The sequence below is a fragment of the Sciurus carolinensis genome, chromosome 7, assembly GCF_902686445.1.
Source record: "Sciurus carolinensis chromosome 7, mSciCar1.2, whole genome shotgun sequence".
Taxonomy (NCBI): domain Eukaryota; kingdom Metazoa; phylum Chordata; class Mammalia; order Rodentia; family Sciuridae; genus Sciurus; species Sciurus carolinensis.
The window spans coordinates 154,988,231-154,993,933 of record NC_062219.1 but is presented as its reverse complement, the minus strand read 5'-3'; the positions used below and the strand labels follow the sequence as shown (position 1 = coordinate 154,993,933).

The 5,703-nt window shown below is 40.1% G+C and overlaps 1 pseudogene; it reads left to right on the top strand.

Moving 5' to 3' along the window:
• Positions 1-3,043: 3,043 nt before the first annotated feature.
• LOC124989481 (putative vomeronasal receptor-like protein 4) lies at positions 3,044-3,937 on the top strand (annotated as a pseudogene).
• The last annotated feature ends 1,766 nt before the right edge of the window (positions 3,938-5,703 follow it).

Sequence of the window (5,703 nt, the reverse complement as noted above, 5' to 3'; positions counted from 1 at the left end):
TTTCTCTCACCCCACACAAAACTCAACTCACAATGGATCAAGGACCTTGGAATCAGACCAGAGACCCTGCATCTTATAGAAGAAAAATTAGGTCCAGATCTTCAACTTGTTGGCTTAGAATCAGAATTCCTTAACAGGACTCCCATAGCACAAGAAATAAAAGCAAGAATCAACAACTGGGATAGATTCAAACTAAAAATCTTTCAGCAAAGGAAACTATCAGCAATGTGAAGAGAGAGCCTACAGAGTGGCTCCAGATCACCCCAGGGTAGGTGGCCCTGAGTGCGAGTGGCTTAGCATCAGTGGATATGCTAGTTCCCTAACCAAATGGCTCCCCCAGCTCCACTCCATCCTAATCCTCACAGAAGCAGCCCCTCCCAGTTCCAGCACCTTTACCTGTGGGATTACAAAGAAAGATGAAGGTGGGGCTTCTCCACCTCTTTGGAGGCCAGATGTGGCATTAAGCAATCTGTCACACTCTTTCCATTTGAAGAGTATTGGTTTGGTGTTTATTGATTAGATAAATTTATTAGTTCTTAATTCATCATGTCACCATGTTCCTCTGACAGAAACTCTCCCCCTCATCCACGTGGAATGTGGAAAAGTCCCACACTCCCCTCTCACCCCAGCCCTATGGCCACATTCATTTCCATCCCTCTGCACCAGGGGCTAGCACTTGCCACTTGAGGGTAGAATGAACACTGGATAGGAGGACTCATACAAGAGCCCTGAGGATTCCTAAGACAGGGTGGGTTTGATCAGGGTTTGGGATCCCATCTAGTTGTCCAGTCAGTCACATTTATTACTTAATGTACAAATACTAAAGCAACAACTGTGGCAAAGACCTTGAGCTGCTGACGCACACAGGTTGAGCAGGTGGTCTGTCCTGTCCACATCCATGCTTGGGACTCTCAGAAAGCAGAGTCCCAAGGACTGTCATGTATTATTTTTCTCAGTGTAAAGAAGGACTGAGGAAGAAAGAAAGTGACTCATTCCATTCCTCAGAATCATGTCCCGTCTGGTTCACAGCATGGAACTTTGGGAAACATTGGAAAAGGCAAGAGATACTGAAGCACTAGGTAAAAATGATGGGCTAATTGTTGACTGTCTCACTGCACACTATTCTATTAAAACAATCAGCTCTTAATTAAGACTGAGATCACCTCTGAGCCCAAGAAATGCAGTAATTGTGGAGGCAAAGGGAAAGTGGTCCTTCAGGGACTGAGGTTCTGCAGGACTTTGCTTCTCCCTGACAGGTGTCAACTGTGACAACTGGAGTCCTGGTGGTAGTTCATGATAGGCAAGAGCTCCACAAAGCCAGAATGTACAAATGGGACCTGGGAAGCTGCCCCTTGTCAGAAGGACCAGTGCAGAGCTTGTCTGCAGCACAGCCATCAAGGTGAGTGGGTCTGATTTGACCTGAGTTTCTGGTTTGCTCACAGGCACATGTGACAGTCCCTCAGCAGCACAGATCTTACTCTGTCTGACTGAGCAAGGAGGTTGCTGAGAGGGTCTGAGCCTCAGGATCTTTCCTCTTCTCGTGCATCTGAAGGTAGTATCTGGGCCAGGAAGAAGAAGGGGCTGTTTACAGCTGAGGTCCCTGTAGACATGCAGGAGCTTCTTTATCCCTGTGTACAGGGTGTGGATTCCTCAAGAGCTCTGCAGTGGGTCCTGAAGACAGAAAGACAGAAGTGCTGTCGGGCATCTGGGAAAACTCAGACTTCCTCAGCCTCCATTTGCCCTACTTTATGATTCTGTCAGCTCCTCAGTTTTCACGTAAGTTTGGATACCAGTTTCTCTAGACACCATTTTAGCTCCTGCATTACATTAGTGTGACCTGAAGTGCACAGCATTGCCTGTTTGGAAGTGTCCCTTCTGCTGCTGTAGTGAACTCTGTGTGTGCAAGTCAGCTTCACTACATGCCTCTTGTTGCAGGTTCAATGAAAAACAACACTTGCTTCAAATCAGTTCCTCTTGTGAGGATCCCTGCTGATTTTTCAGTCTGTTACTGTAGTTTGAGGTTTCACTTTTAACTAAGCCCAGTACTTTGCAGCAGGGGAGCAATAAATTTTTCTTGAGTTTTTTGAAAGAACTGGGCATAGGATGGACGTGCTCACTGGTCTAACCTGTTAGGTGTGGGTCCAGATGGGGCATTACACACCTACCTAACACTGAAAGAGAACCTCAAAAAGGAGCATTCCTTGTTTCTTCTAGGGACCCTACTTTGCTGCATCTCCTGGTTATTTGATTTTCTCAGAGAAAAGACTGGTTCCTGGAAGCCTTTGCCTGATCATCTCTAACTGCTGGTATTCTATCTGCAAGGTTATACAGCTTGATTTTCTATTGAAGATTTAAAAATACAACTGATTATTTGTAAGGAGTGAAATCACAAAGTCATTTTGGTGTTCAAAAGTTTAGAAATATAAAGATATAAAACTTGCAAATGTAAAAGTATAATGGGAGTTTCTTAGATGAACCAAAGTGAGAGTTAGGAAGGAATATAAAACAAAATGAAAGATGATATGGATTTTGTAACTAGCTGAATTTACAAAATTTTGAAGACATTGAAGCAACACTTTAAAATTTTCTGTGTATAGGGTTTGGGGAAGGCAGTCAGGTCAAATATCAGCTCCTGGCTCTTGGAATTAAATAACTGAGAATATGATAGAATGAAATAAGAGAGAGAAATTCTTGCTTAGGGAATTGGGGTTTTTTGTGCAACTGCTTACAGGTTGAACACAGGAAGGATATTATGAATTTAATGAGTAGATTGACTATGTTAATATGAAGTTTTTAAAAACATTCTGGGTTGAAAGTTTAGATTTTTGAATATCTGAGATGACATGGAATGACCTACAAAGAGTGTCAGGAGAACAGTAATATGTCTTGGGACAAAAATCAACACCATTACACAAACCCTGACTATTTTTACATTCTACAAAATTGCTGATATGAAATATTTTGCAGATATATATCATCATCACTGTTGCTTCCTTCAGAAAGGTGTTGCTGTATCCACATTTTTCTACCTATGAAGTAAGCAATGGTTTTGAATCTTACCAAGGGAACAATCTTCATGTTTGCAACAGGACTTGGCATTGTGGGGAACATCTTTGTCCTTATGAAATATATATGCTTGTTTAGAAGCGCTGTGAAATCTGTAGAACTTATTCTCATCCATTTGGCTTTTACAAATATCATAACACTTCTTACAAAAGTAATGATAATGATGATATCCAGATTTGTGTTAATAAACCTCATGGATGATGTAGGCTGTAACATTTTGATTTACCTCAATAGGGTGGCATGGGGCCTGTCCATCTGCACCAACAGTCTCCTCACGGTGGTCCAGGCCATCACCATCAGTCCCAGAACCTCCAGGTGGGGGAGGCTGCAGCCCAGGTCTGCATGGCACATCCTTCCCTTGTTGTTCTTCTTCTGAATTCTCAATTCCTTGATAAGCATGAACTTACCATTTTACATCAAACATGTCAACAGCCTGAAAACCTCAAATATCAGTAAAAACAATGACTACTGTTATTTTGAATCAGAAAACAGGATAATCAGATGGATTTTTATTGTTCTCATGGTCCTTCGTGATACTGTGCTCCAGGGTGTCATGGGCTGGACCAGTGGCTACATGGTGTTCCTCCTCCACAAGCACCACCAGGATGTCCTCTACCTGCAGACCTCCAAGCTCCTCTACAGAATTCCCCCTGAGATGAAGGCTGCTCAAAGTATTCTCCTTCTGATGCTCTGTTTTCTCTTCTTCTATTGGACAGATTGTTTTACTTTTTTATATTTAACTTTCTCATTAGGGACAGATTCCATTACAAATGGTCTTCATGAATTTCTCACCATTGGTTATGCAATTGTGAGCCCATTTTTGCAGATTCACAGAGAGGGACACTTCACTACTTGTTGGTTTGCTCAGTGAGAGAGAAAGATATGGAGAAAATACCTATTTCATTCATCCTTTAAGTAATTTTGAAAGAACTCTAAATTCTGTTATACCATGTTTTAAAAGAATTAAGGCAAAGTAGCTTTAATATACTGGATTTAATTTCCATAAAAATTCTGTTTCAATTTCATTGATTTCAGTTCTGATTTTAATTATTTCCTGTCTTCTACTACTTTTACTGTTATTTTGTTCTTCTTTTTCTAGGGCTTTGAGCTGTAATGTTAGGTCATTTAGTTGTTGACTTTTTATTCTTTTCTAGAATGCGCTCAATGCAATGAATTTTCCTCTTAATACCACTTTCATAGTATCCCAGAGATTTGGATATATTGTATCGTCGTTCCCATTGACCTCTAAGAATTTTTTAATCTCCTCCCTGATGTTTTTTGTTTTCCATGTTTCATTCAATAGCATATTATTTAGTCTCCAGGTGTTGGAGTAATTTCTCTTTTTTATTTTGTCATTGATTTCTACTCTTAGTCAATTATGATCTGATAGAACACAAGGCAGTATCTCTATTTTTTTGCATTTCCTAAGGGATGATTTGTGGCATAACATATGGTCCATTTCGAGAAGAATCCATGCACTGCTGAGAAGAAAGTGAATCTGCATGTTGATGGATGGAATATTCTATATATGTTTATTAAGTCTAGGTTATTGATTGTGTTATGGAGTTCTATGGTTTCTTTGGTTGGATTTTCTTTGGAAGATTTATCTAGTGGTGACAGCGGTGCATTAAAGTCACCCAGAATTATTGTGTTGTGGTCTATGTGATTCCTGAAATTGAGAAGGATTTGTTTGATGTACAGGGATGCACCATTGTTTGGGACATAAATATTTACTATCGCTATGTCTTCCTGATTTATGGTTCCCTTAAGCAGTATGAAATGTCCTTCTTTATCCCTTCTGACTAACCTTGGCTTGAAGTCCACATTGTCTTATATAAGGATGGAACCCCCGCTATTTTACTGAGTCCATGTGCGTGGTAGGTTTTCTCCCATCCTTTCACGTTTAGTCTGTGGATGTCTTTTTCTATGAGATGAGTCTCTTGCAGGCAGCATATTGTTGGGTCTTTCTTTTTAATCCATTCTGCCAGTCTATGTCTTTTGATTGATGAGTTTAGGCCATTAATGTTCAGGGTTATTATTGAGATATGATTTGTATTCCCAGTCATTTGACTCATTTTTGGTTTTTAAGTTGGCTTGGTTTCTCCTTTGAGTGGTTTTTCTCTAAGGTAGTTCCTCCCTTTGCTGACTTACATTGTTGTTTTTCATTTCCTCCTCATGGAATATTTTGTTGAGAACATTCTGTAGCACAGGCTTTCTATTTGTAAATTTTTTTTAAATTTTGTTTATCATGGAAGGATTTTATTTCATCTTCAAATCTGAAGGTTAGTTTTGCTGGGCATAGGATTCTTGGTTGGCAACCATGTTCTTACAGAGATTGAAATATGTTGGTCCAGGCCCTTCTAGCCTTTCGAGTCTGGGTGGAGAAGTCGGCTGCTATCCATATTGGTCTCCCCCTATATGTAATCTCATGCTTTTCTCTCGTGGCCTTCAAAATTCTATCTTTATTTTGAATGTTAGGCATTTTCATTATAATGTGCCTTGGTGTAGATCTGTTGGGATTCTGTGCATTTGGTGTACTGTAAGCCTCTTGTATTTGATTTTCCATTTCATTCTTCAGGTTTGGGAAATTTTCTGATATTATTTCTTTGAATAGGTTGTTCATTGCTTTGGTTTGTA